The sequence below is a fragment of the Vanellus vanellus genome, assembly GCF_965231255.1.
Source record: "Vanellus vanellus genome assembly, chromosome: 1".
NCBI lineage: Eukaryota > Metazoa > Chordata > Aves > Charadriiformes > Charadriidae > Vanellus > Vanellus vanellus.
In genome coordinates, this window is record NC_138905.1 from 153,197,000 (window position 1) to 153,209,585 (window position 12,586).

Here is a 12,586-nt window from a genome sequence, read left to right on the forward strand (position 1 = left end):
AATACTATCAGTCAACATTTTATTGGCATTAAGTGAAAATATATTGTCACAGCTATAAGTGATTTATTACTAAAGAGCTAGTTGCTATCTAGATAGATAACTCCCCTGGGTTTTTGGTCTGATCATTTTTTTCCTCGTAAAGAAATTCAAATAATACAAATCTAGTATTTTATTATTTGTATAAGACAGCAAAATGCGCAAATAGTAATAAATTCCTTATAGGAGTGCTCAACATCACGTATTAATTAAAAAAGTTAAAATGAAGGCACCACTTTTAAATGATGTTTTACCTAATGCAAGATGACCTCAAAGTAAGTATGTTACTATAGGTGTTCTTTTTATCCTGTGGTTAGTGGCTGTCACCAGTGGAGCATAACGAAATTTTTAAAGCAATAATTGGAGTTGAAACTCAGCTTGTGAAAAATGACAGAACTTTTATAAACTAAATAAAATTTTGCAACGTTAAGAAAAGAAGTCTTCTCTTGACCTATCATCAAAATGAACACTGAACACAGCAGTCTGACATCAAGCAACTGCAGCAATGGGACAAGTATTAAAAAGTAAGGAGAGTCAGGAAGGCTTGAAAAAACAGCTGAGAGGTTTTTCCATGGGGAAAATTTCCGTTTTTCACTTAATAAAGAAAGTATTCTTCTCAAAGACATCAAAAAGTCTTTTGGGTGGAACTTGCTGGAATTACTCTGGGAAGTGTAGATTTTCCATGGAAAATCACATTTTCTCAACAATTTGATTTCCCATGGGAAAAACTGGCTTGCTGGACAGCTTTCCACATCTGTAAGCGTCTATGTCTGAAAGCATCAGGAGCTTGGAGGGGAACTGAAAGGAAAGCCAAACCCACAAGCCTAGTGAAAGGCACAGGGGTGTCTTCCACTAAATGCTGGACTCCTTCATTAACAGCCGTCCTCCTGGGCCATCACGGTGACTCTGTGGAGTACCAGCAGCGGCCAGGCACAAATGAGACCTCACTCATGAATGACAGCACTGGCCAGAAGCAGCAAAGCGTGGAGATGAGGCCTTTTCCGACTTTGCCCTGGCCAGCAGGTAGCACGCAATGTCACTTTCATTTGCCCACGGCCGAGATGATTGTGTCTGTCCCCATTGGTACGTGCCTTTCACAGTGGGAGATCTAATAGCTAGATTTCTGTACAATTAAGAGTTATGCTCCAATAATTCCTTTTAATATCTACGCATGACACAAAATGTTCAACTGAAATCCAGATATCCTCCAGTTGCTGGTCACTGGTGAAATTTCTTCTTTAATGTTCCCAGCACGAGGAGCTATCCTGGAGGATAGGAGATGTAAGAATAGGTTTTGCTGCTAAAGGAAGAAGCCATCAACTTGTGCATTCAATGTTGACATAAACTTTCACAAGGTTGAATCCTTAGATATGTTTTTGCTCCTTTTGTGGAGTTTTAACAGCATATATATATTTTATACGTAGAGAAAATTAATTTTAGAGATGTTGATTTTTTTCTCCATACACTGCATTTAAAAATAACACTGCATCTCAGTTCTGAATATGCATTGTGAACTGCAGTACTACTGTGCTAACAAATGTTGAGTGCTTGGTGGGGAGGAATGGAAACCTGCAACTGGAAATGGAAATCTGCACTACAAACCCAGAAGAGCCAATACAGCAAAGAAATGAAAAATTCCTGCGGGGTGAGTAACGAGGCACCAATGAAATTCAGGGTCCTGAGGATCTCACAAATCGGACATGAGCCCAGCGGTGCTCATTCCCCCAGGAACCATGGAAAAGAGAAGAAGGAAGAGATCCTATGGAAGAGAGAGAGGGGAGAACAGAGCCACTGCTAAATTATTATCCATTTCTGGCCCAAACCCCTTCTTATAAGAAAATACTAAGCCATGGTTTTGCCCGCTTACATAGCCAATGCCTTACACTGCACTTGCAAATTAAGTGAGGGGATCCCATTTTACAGCCACCTGTAGGTCTTCCTGAAAATTTTCTCTTACTTCGTTTTTGTCTAGGAATTGCTAGAATTTCACTGTGAGAAGGTGCAGAGTGGCCAGATGCTTTCACCACAGCAGCATTTCTATATTATTTATTTCAAAAATCCCAATAGTGGGAGAAGAAAGAAAGAAGGGGTTTCAGCTGAAATCTTTTAAGAAATTTTGATTGAAAAATAAAAATCTTTCCTTTTCCCATGTATTCCCTTGTTGCCATAAAAACATAAAGGCTTTTAAAATGCTGAAAATGAAAAAGCTAAGTGAAAAATTGAAATGCATCAGTGCAAAACTTTCAAGCCAGATGCTTTCAACTTTATCAGAATATTTTTTACTGTTTATGCTATTGAATATTTTTGTGAAATCACTGTGATTTCACAAAGTATTCCTGTTTAGATGGAACTATGCATTCTCTGGTGGAAAATGGTTCCAACAAAGTTTTCCAATCCTCTCTGCTGAGACTGAAAGGTTATTGCACTTTTACAAGCAGCACACCATGGAAGCTTTATCATGCAAAGGAGAGAAGTGGCACCAAAGATTGTTCATCGTGGGACCTTAACTCTGCTTTTCACATCCCAAATCTCTGTGTATATCTTTGCATGAGTCCAACATGGGCTGCCGTGGTTGCAGTGGTGGGCTACGTGGTAGACAGGAGAACACCAAGAGCCAAACTAAACAGCCCTGTACAAAGTCTGTTTACAAGTTTTATTGCCTTAGTTCAGCTATCCTACCATTACATTTATACAAAGCTGTTCATATAACCATATCTATGATTGATAGCTGGGGAAAAAGAAAAAGAAAAAAAAGGAGAAGGAGAAGGAGAAGGAGAAGGAGAAGGAGAAGGAGAAGAAGGAGAAGGAGAAGGAGAAGGAGAAGGAGAAGGAGAAGGAGAAGGAGAAGGAGAAGGAGAAAAAAAGGAAAAAGAAAAAAAAAGAAGAAGAAAACGAAACAGAGAACCAAATACAACCGAGTTGCTTCCACAAGCAAAATGCCAACAGGATGTGATTCTTCCAAGTAAACTTTATTTTCGGGGGAATCATCAGATGCTCTTTCTCCACTTGTGCAATTTGTTGACAGTAGTACTGTGCACTAAATTGGACCTATAATCAGTGAAGCAAACAGCTCATTTTCGGACACAGGTTATTGTTTCTGAGCCTACAATTTCTGGATAAAATATTCGTATCACGATCATACATTTTACTTTCATATTCTTAACATTTGTGAATAACACTTATTTGACAGGGTTTTTTACCTCCTTTGCATGAGATGTGTTCATAAAATCAAGGTTATTAACATAGCTGAGATGTCAAAAAAAGTTACGATTTCATCTATATTTGTCCATATGGGATGGTATATGTATTATAAATAAAACATACTTTTGTGAACCTGAACTGAATGTAAACATTAAGTGGATCAAATGAAGTAAAGTAAAAGATTTAGTCTTATTTTCATATAGTACAATTTAGGATTTCAAATATAAATATCATAGGAAAAAAACTGTTACTCATTTTTCCTTCTGCCCTTTAAGCGTATTTGACCAAGTGTGCAGTTAGACAGTAAGTTATTGTAAGTCTGCTATTAATCAGGGCAGTATTTGTGGCTGTTGTTAAAAAAAAAGTATATTTTTGTCTGTGTCAGAAATGTTATATTAAGACTATACCTAACAAAGCAGATAGGAAGCATAATATAAATATATATGTTTTAACTTCATTTGTATTGTATTCAATAGTGCCCATGCAATTCAGGAAAATACTGTCTGGTTTGGGGTCTGTTTTGTTCGTCTATTAAAAATAAAGACTTTTATTTTATTATCACTCAGCATCACCTGAAGTTTTGTGTCACAGGCAAAGCCCTACAGAGGTGAGGAGGGCCTGGCAGAGTGAGAGATCAGCTCAAGAGGTCAGCGGGGCCACTGTGGCTACAGCCCTGCCCCAAAACCTGGCTCCTATGTTGGAAACAGACCTCTCATTTCAGTCATCTCCTTGTCCTCACAGCCACAGAGAAGAGCAGAGGTCCCTGAGCTCTAGGGGAATCTACATCCAGTGGGACTCCCTGCTGCAGATCCCTTGCCAGGGACCTTTCTCCTGAGGATGTCGTACTGGGACAGGAGCTGTGGTTTGGGCTGCAGGGTTGGAAAAGAGCAAAAAATGTGCTGCAGGAGAAGGAATGCATGTGCCTAAAGGTTGCAGATGGGTTCCACCTTTCACGTGAGCAGACTGGAGCAAGGGCTTGATAGTTTTTCCCTTTGTGGTGGGCCATAAAGTCATCCTGGGCATTGCATGTGTTATAAATACAATTACTTAGAAATCAAAATTTTAGCTGACTGAAAACTAAATCTGTGCTTCTTTCCTCCTGTTAAGAGCTTGATCTAATGTCCATTGAAGTCAAAGGAAAGACACAAATGGGTGGCTATCCAAATGCTACTATAATGACACATGCCAAATGTACCATGTATTTATCCCGCAGATGCTTTGCAAGAATATGTGGGCAATACTGTCCACTCATGGATGGGGACAATAAGGCACACTGGCTTGTTTTCCAGGGCACTGAGGTGATCACTGATGGAGCAAAGCACAGGCGGGGATTTTCAAACAACGTCGAATAGTGTAGACCTTTCCTTGAGGCCATCGCGCTCTGGTCTCTCTTGCAGTTCGGGAGTTTGATCTCCACCTCCACCTTTGCAAAACTGAATATTTTTAGGACAAGAGCCCTGATATCTTGTAAATTGTATCTCAGAATGAAAGCAAGTTCGTAGCCCTTCAGATTCAAAAAGGCAAGAAAAAGCGTAAAGGGTGCACTGATGATTGATTGCTTTAGAAGCATTAATGAACTGTTTTGCCACATGACATCATAGGTAAAGTACCACAGTAGAGGTCAGCTGTGGTCAAAACCACAACAAAACTCTACTTAGAAGACTGTGAAGAAATCACTTGAAACTTTTTTTTACTTTTTTTTTGTTTGTTTTACAATAATAGGTTATTTTTTTTGAAGTATAATTTAGGGAAATTTTTTCAATATTTTTCTGTCAAATTCACAGAAGGGACGGGCGTAAAAACTAAGATTGAAGAAGCAAATGGGTAGAGAAAGAAGTTAAGGTCTTTGATGTAAGCATTTTTAATCAATATTGAATATTGAACCAATCACTTTCCACCATAGTCCCACAAGGACTGGTGGCAGGTGAATACCAGGCAATTACGTGAAATCTATGAAGTCTCTCTTTAAATTATGTTTAGTTGCCAAGCACAGTTTAAAATCCACAAAAGAACTGAAAAGACCAAAAATACTGAGCAGTTTTACACTTGGAAAGAGTGAACCTAGGTAGACCCAAATGCCATGAAGTCTTCCCAGCTAGGACAGTATCAGATTTCTCCCTGGAAAGGTTGGAGAACCATTACACCAAGCTTGGGAGACACTTCAAAGGGATTTAAAGAGGGCAATGTTAATACATGAAATAATGCACGGAATTGTTCCCAGGCCATTAAGGTGGTCTTCTGCCCTCTTTTGGCTGAAGTCAAGTGTCAATCTCCCAAACAAGTGCCCAGGCACAGCTTAGGGGCTGGACTGCTCCAAGAGCTGCAGAGGGCCTTTCCCAACAGGGGCCTCCCTCTTTGCAAGGCTGGCAGAGATTGCAAGTGTAGCCTCATGCCAGATGGGTTCAATGCCCAGAAGTATGCCTGAGCACCCTCAGTTTAGTGGTGAGGATACAGCCGCAGAGTTCTCCACTCCTGACCTGGCCTTTTGGGCTTCCTTTGGGGTCAAAGGAGAGAAGCTGACACTTATCAAACATGACTAGTCTCATCCTAATGCACGCATTACCATGAGATAGGTCACACCATAGAAATGCCTGTACAGATGTTTAAACATTTGTGAGATGTGGCCCACTCCTTTCTCTTGCTCCTTGAGAAGGAGGTTGAATCCATGAACATGATCACACCAAAGAGATAGCTGAGGAATTAGTGCTCGGAGGGGGACTTTGGGGCGTTTAATCTTTAGGAAGCATTCACAGAAAAAGCATAGTTCTCAGGGGAGGGTTGGCACCTGACGGCTTGGAGCACTGACCTTCCACAACCAAGACTACAAAAACAGCGAAAGGAAAGCATCAATGTGGTTGCAAGGGATATGTTGTGACTGGGAGAGACACATGCTGTCTCCACAACTGGTGTAAATAAGTAATAGGTGAAAAACAATGTAAATGAGGCTGTAGTCAGGAATAAGTCTATGCTTGAGAATAAGGCAGTGGACAGCAGGGGAAAAAAAGAAAGTACTTCTGTGGATGAAAGAATTGATCAGGTTGGATATATTTAATCGATTTAGGAAACATTATGAGGTCAAAAGGAAAGAATGAAGTTGTTTGTGGACTAATGCAGGTAACCTGAGCAATGAGGTGGAAGAACTAGAACTACTGAAGCAAGATGCGAAAATCTCTCGTACAGAGGAGGGGAAAGATGATAGAATAGCTCGCAAGATGGAAAAGGAATTGAAAAGAGCGTTTGATGAGGTTATATACTGGGTTATAGAGGCCTAAAGAATTTAAGTTGAATGTGGATACACACTTTTAATATTGTTAGTGAAAGAAATACTACTTCAAACTGCTTGATCATGTAAACATTTGACATTTGGTGGAGAGTGGGGAAAAAAGGCTATTGTATTGGCAGAAAATAAATAGTTTTAGTCCTGTGAGTAATAGATTACTTCCTCAGTCAACACACAGACAAGAAGGGGTGCTATTTTAACTTTGAGCCTACTGCATTGATACAGAATTACAAACTATCTGGTGCTAGAAAATAACCTTGTATTGGAAGCCCAGAGTGATTGGATTATCTTCATATACAAAGAGCAGCAAGAGGAGATATTTAAGCTGAAAATATATTAATTCAAAGACAAATTGGTGTACAATACAATTGAATAGATTTGTAATGGGAATTAGAGACAAATTCCTCATCACGTGATTGAATTTCTGAAATAGTTGGAATATTGTAGACAAAAAGCAGAAGTAGTGGTAAAATAGATTGTGTGAATGAAAAAGCAATGATGGTCAGGTCCTGGGTGTATCATAGTCCTACATCCCATGTTGCTGCTGATCCTAATATACATCATCCTAGGAGTCTAAGCACGCTTGAAGTAAGTTTAAGTGGCATCCTTCAATGTAAAATGGCAGTAGTAAATCAATTCTTAGCCACTTGTTAATTCTTCCAAGTAAGAGTTTCCATGGTTATGACTGAAGAACTGAAATTCATTTACTTCTTTGGAAATGGACAAGGCCTTTTTTTTTTTTTTTTTTTTTTTGCCAAGCTACTAATAAATTTCACTGCAAGCAAAAGGAATTGAATATATCCTGCCAATTTGCTAATGGAATATAATTATTATCTGTGTATTAATAACAGAGATTAGAGTGCTGCACAGAACTTCGCATACTCAGCAGTTCACATCTATCAAAGCATTGGACACAATTTTCAGAAGGACTTAAAGGGAAAGATGCTCCCAAAAATGATGGGTGACTGGGGGCATGCCATTCAAGGAACAGGGCGGCTCCAGTTATCTGGCTTCTTGTGATTTCAGCATGATTAGGTAAGACACAGATTGTCTTTGATTGATAATATCTTAATCACAGAGATGTCCACTTTACATTAGCTATGCCAATAACCACTGCAGAGCCATGACTGAGAAAGGCTTCTCCTCCTTTGAGGTTGGGCAGGAGCATGGCCATGGTGAGAAGAATGAAATGGTGTCTGCTGCCCACCAGCCTCTAGGTCATGCCTCTGTCTCTCCCTCTTTTGGTGCCTGCATTACAGAATCACAGAATTTTCAGAGTTGGAAGGGACCTCTAGAGATCATCTAGCCCAACTCCCCTGCTAAACCAGGATTGCCCAGAGCACATTACTCAGGACTCCATCCAGGCGGGTCTTGAAAATCTCCAGAGAAGGGGACTCCACAACCTCCCTGGGCAGCCTGTTCCAGTGCTCTGTCACCCTCACCGTAAAGAAGTTTTTCCAGGTATTTGAATGGAACTTCCTATGTTCCTTTCAATGGGTAACTTGTGCCCATTACCCCTCGTCCTGTCACTGGGAACCATTGAAAAGAGCCTGGCTCCATCCTCCTTCAACCCACCCTTTAGATACTTGTATGCCATAATAAGGTCTCCCCTCAGCCTTCTCTTCTCCAGGCTAAAGAGTCCCACCTCTCTCAGCCTTTCCTCATCAGGGAGATGCTCCAAGCCCTTAATCATCATTGTTCTGGTCTATGGTCAAGCATAGTGATTAAGTCTGTCCTCAGCACCATGGTGGGTTGTCTGGGTATGAACTTGCATACAGCTTACATACCAACAGCCAGTCAATAATGGGAGAGAGTCTTTAAAAGGTCATATCATCCCACAGAATCACAAAAAAAAAAAGCAATGAAGTTCTGCTGGGTTCAGCTGGGGGTCGGACTAGAGGATCTCCAGAGGTCCCTTCCAACCCTGACCATTCTGTGATTCTGATTCTGTAATTGCATGCTATACTGACTAGTTCCACAAGCCATCCTCTTAATAAATTTTAAGGTTTTTCTTTTTTTCTGTCCCATATACCAGCACCTTTGAAATCCAGAGTGTCTTAATTTGCCTTCTTCCACAGTGAGGTTTTCCCACTCCAGTCATGATCAACAGCTACTGTTGTCATTGCACAGAGTGCAAGCCTAGTCGTCCATCATCTAAGAAGAATATAAGAAGTTAGCAATAAAAAAGATTTCTAGCCTCTATAGTTTGTTTCTTACACACAAAGATGAGGTGACAGAAATATGACAAAGAAGCAAACTGAATACCAGAGGTAATATAATTTTTGGGGTTTAGTATACCAGAGAGCTATGTAAGCTTTATTATTCTGTGTGACTGTGAAAAAATATTATGTTCCAGAAAAGCAACAAAATAGTAAGTTTTTCTGCTTCATTCTTGTTTCCTGCCCATCAGGAAAGTAATATTTGAAGAGGTCATGTTCTTTTATATCAGTTATCTGTTCTGCAGGATATTGTTAAACGTACACTTTAATTATACTCTGAAAACCATATACTAATTGCAGATTAGTGATAAACTTCAGTAACTAGCCAGCCTAAACAGGACAACTTCTATTCCCTAAGTTTTAAGGTAGGCGATTAAAATGAATTATTCCATCTGTATAAAGCTACACAGAACACCAAGTTCTGGCTTATGGTAAGAAAAATAACTATGGAAAGAAACATAACTATTACTTCTCGTTCACGTGGGAGATTTTTTTTATTCCAAATGTTTTCAAGACGATAAAAACTGCCAATAAAAATGCAAATGTCTGGAAAGTCCTCTTATACAGCACCTGGATTGCAGCCATGAGACCACGAACATCCTTCCTGGTATCACACATGTGAAACATGCCGTTAAGCAGGATCGGCTGCACATGTGGAGGCAGAAGTTGTAGAAACACTTATGTCAGGAGAAAAGGACAGAAAGATTTAGAACCAATGAGTTAAAACTCTAGTCATTCAGAGATGTTGTAGTGGTTACTGCCAAAGGCTGATTGCTATTCCTCTACTGCATAAATTAGTATGGTATTTGCACAGTGTTTGATATTTGTTTGTGCACTCACTACAACAGCTATCCATGTAATAAGTCCATGCTGAGGAGCAAGCACAGTTACCCAATTTTAGGTTTGAAAAACAACTTTATATTTTCCATCAGTCTAAAATCCATTTTTCTACTTCTGGTGAAGTGTCCTCAAGGATTTCACTTGATCAAAATTGTTTATAACATTTGAATAAGAAAATAAGTAAGATGTTTTCATAAGGAGCTTATTTCCCTGATAAAAAGAAAAGAGGGACCCTTCATTCCTGAACAGAACCTCTCACAGGATTTCAGTGCTAATGTTTTAAGGGGACCTCATTTTTAAAAAGAGTTGAACATTAGCTCCTTGAATACTAAATCTGTTTAAGCTACTTCAAAGCAGAAATACAAACTTAAGAAAATCTGGGCTGTACAAACAGTTCGGTCCTACGCCCAGTGAGCTGACTACAATGTATGCTTAACTCATCTTGCATGATTGCTTGCGTGAAAACTTGGGATACTTGGCATTGCCTTTTTATAACTAATTTTCATTCATAAGTGGTTTCTATTCAGATACACTATGAGAAGAATACATGCACCATTGGCGAGGCAAAACCAAAAATGAGATAAGTCTTGTAGCCCATATGTTCAGAAAGAAAGGCTTCATCTAAGGAATGTCTTATGACATTCCCTTTTACTTAACCTAGTAAAGCATTTACAGTTGCACCACTCACCCTTTTCCCTCTCCTCATCTCCTGTAGATTAACATTGCCTTCCAGCAGCCTAAGGAATACTGAAAAGGTTTTTAATGAGACTAGAGAAACTGTCAGTAAACAGATTTATTTCACAACATTGTAATTTAAAAATAAGCACACCAAAAAATGAAGAGGTCTCATATAAATTACAGTATCTGCAGTTACGAGCAGAAATGTCAGAGAAAATAGGCATTTGGCAATATGACACTGAATGGCAATATGACACTGAATGGCAATATCAGGACAATGTTGAGTGTTTCCATTACTCAGTTTAGTAATGAAGGCTAATGGTCCTGTCTCTGCTGTCACCGTATGCCAGCGTAGTTCTGGAAGTAACTAGTGGGGATGCAATTAAATAGGTACAAATTGTAATTGAATATTCAAAAATAAAAGTCACATTAGTAATAGAGTATTGTTAATCACAGAAGGAGCAATTGTGATAGATGTTATCAATGCAGAACATCTGATTTACCAACCCATTTGAAATACATGGTCTGGGGTGGTTTTCAGTCATGCAGAACATTGTAGGGTAACAAATGCCTGTACCAGGAGCAAATAAAAAAGATTGTGCCTTACTAAACAATATGTGTCTGGAGACCTTGAGCAAGGAGGGAGTAATGATAGCTACTAATAACAAGCTAACTTTGATGTCTAAATCAAGGCACTTCCAACAAATGAAGACAGGAACAGATACATTAGATGTTCTTGTCCTGCACTCCATCTCACCTGTGCAGTAGCCAGCAGTGGCCTGTCTATAAATATTCTGTATGGATAGGTACTCAACTTCTAGATAGGTAGTGGAGTTCTTGTAATTGACAGTCATCAAAGCATCAGGAAATTGCTTTTCTAAATGCAGGTCCACCAGGTCATATAGGTATAGCGGGAACTGAGGGACTGTGACAAGGAAGAGAAGAATACGACTCACATAGCAGTGTCGTTTGGGTTGCATGAGAAGATGCATTACAGCGGGCTGCAGCAGGCCTTGGAAGCATACGACTTCTTTCAAGTCTTCACACAGCCTCTCTCCCATCTTTGTCCTCCCCAGCTGTCTCTAAGGACAGGAGATAATGAAAGGATTTGAATCACATGTATTTATTTCTTCTACCATAACGAAGATTTGCACCAGACTATTGTTACAGTGATTTTGTCTCATTTCTGTAGTTTATATAATTTCTCCTTCTGCTTTTATGTTGATTTTTACAATCATTGCAAAGGCCAAATGGCTGCAGTTTCACTGCGCTGAAGAACAATACTAATATGTAGGGAGACATAGTTCCTGTTCTGGAGAGTTAATCGCATACACCCGAAGATGAGAGTATGCATAAAGCTAAAGGGGATAAAATGGCAGGACAAGGGCAAACATTCATACAAACTAGCTAAGCACACAACTTCTGAGCTTCATCTTATATTTTTGCTTTCAAAAATAAAATAATAAATGCCAACTTAGGCTACATGCCTCTTAAGCGTCCCATCTTCCAGACCTAACAGCGGGACCAGGAAGGAAATGGTATTGTCTGCAGGACCAGGCAACAGGACAGGTGGCAGATCCATCCAAAATTGTCTTCTGGGTTGTCTTAGACCATCTTGGGCCCTTTTACGAAATGGGTGGTTAATGCTACTCTTGTAGTTCAGGCCAGCTGGGCAAGCAGCCAGATCAGGAGCAGCTGAACATGGGGGAACACAAGGGGACCAGACCTGACCTGTCCTCCTATCACTCACTTGTTGCCTGGCCAAAAGTAAGTCACTGCATCTCTCTTCACTTTTGCTTTTCCTCTTCTTGACTGTCTCGTTTAGGTTTAAGCTCTCTTAAGACAACATCTCTTCCCATGTGTCTGCAGTATCCCAAAGGAGGCCTAAATTTGTCTAGAATGCCTACATACTGTTGTAACATAAATAATAGCAGAGATGATAAATACATCCCTAGTCTTCTGCTTCGACAGCCATTTCCCCAATACAATCCTATTAGCAATATTAATTTGAAAGCTGGATGTTCTTTGGCTCTCATTTGTTCTGAGTAACGTCTGGCAGGCTTTTTATAACCTTGTGAATGCCATGTGGTGTTAACAATTCAATGTGCAGAAGAATTTCCTGTAGTAGAGGATTTATAAAACTGTCATGTTGCTGTGCAAAGACATCCCTTTCCAGTCTAATGTGTATTTGGCATGGTGTTTGCAACCAAATTAGCAATTGCTAATTGCTTACGATAATATTTTTGTTTAAAGAGGCATTTCATTTCACATGAGCTGCCTGCGCTTTTCCAACATTCCTGTGTTTGATAGGGAAATTAGAAACATCTCAGAG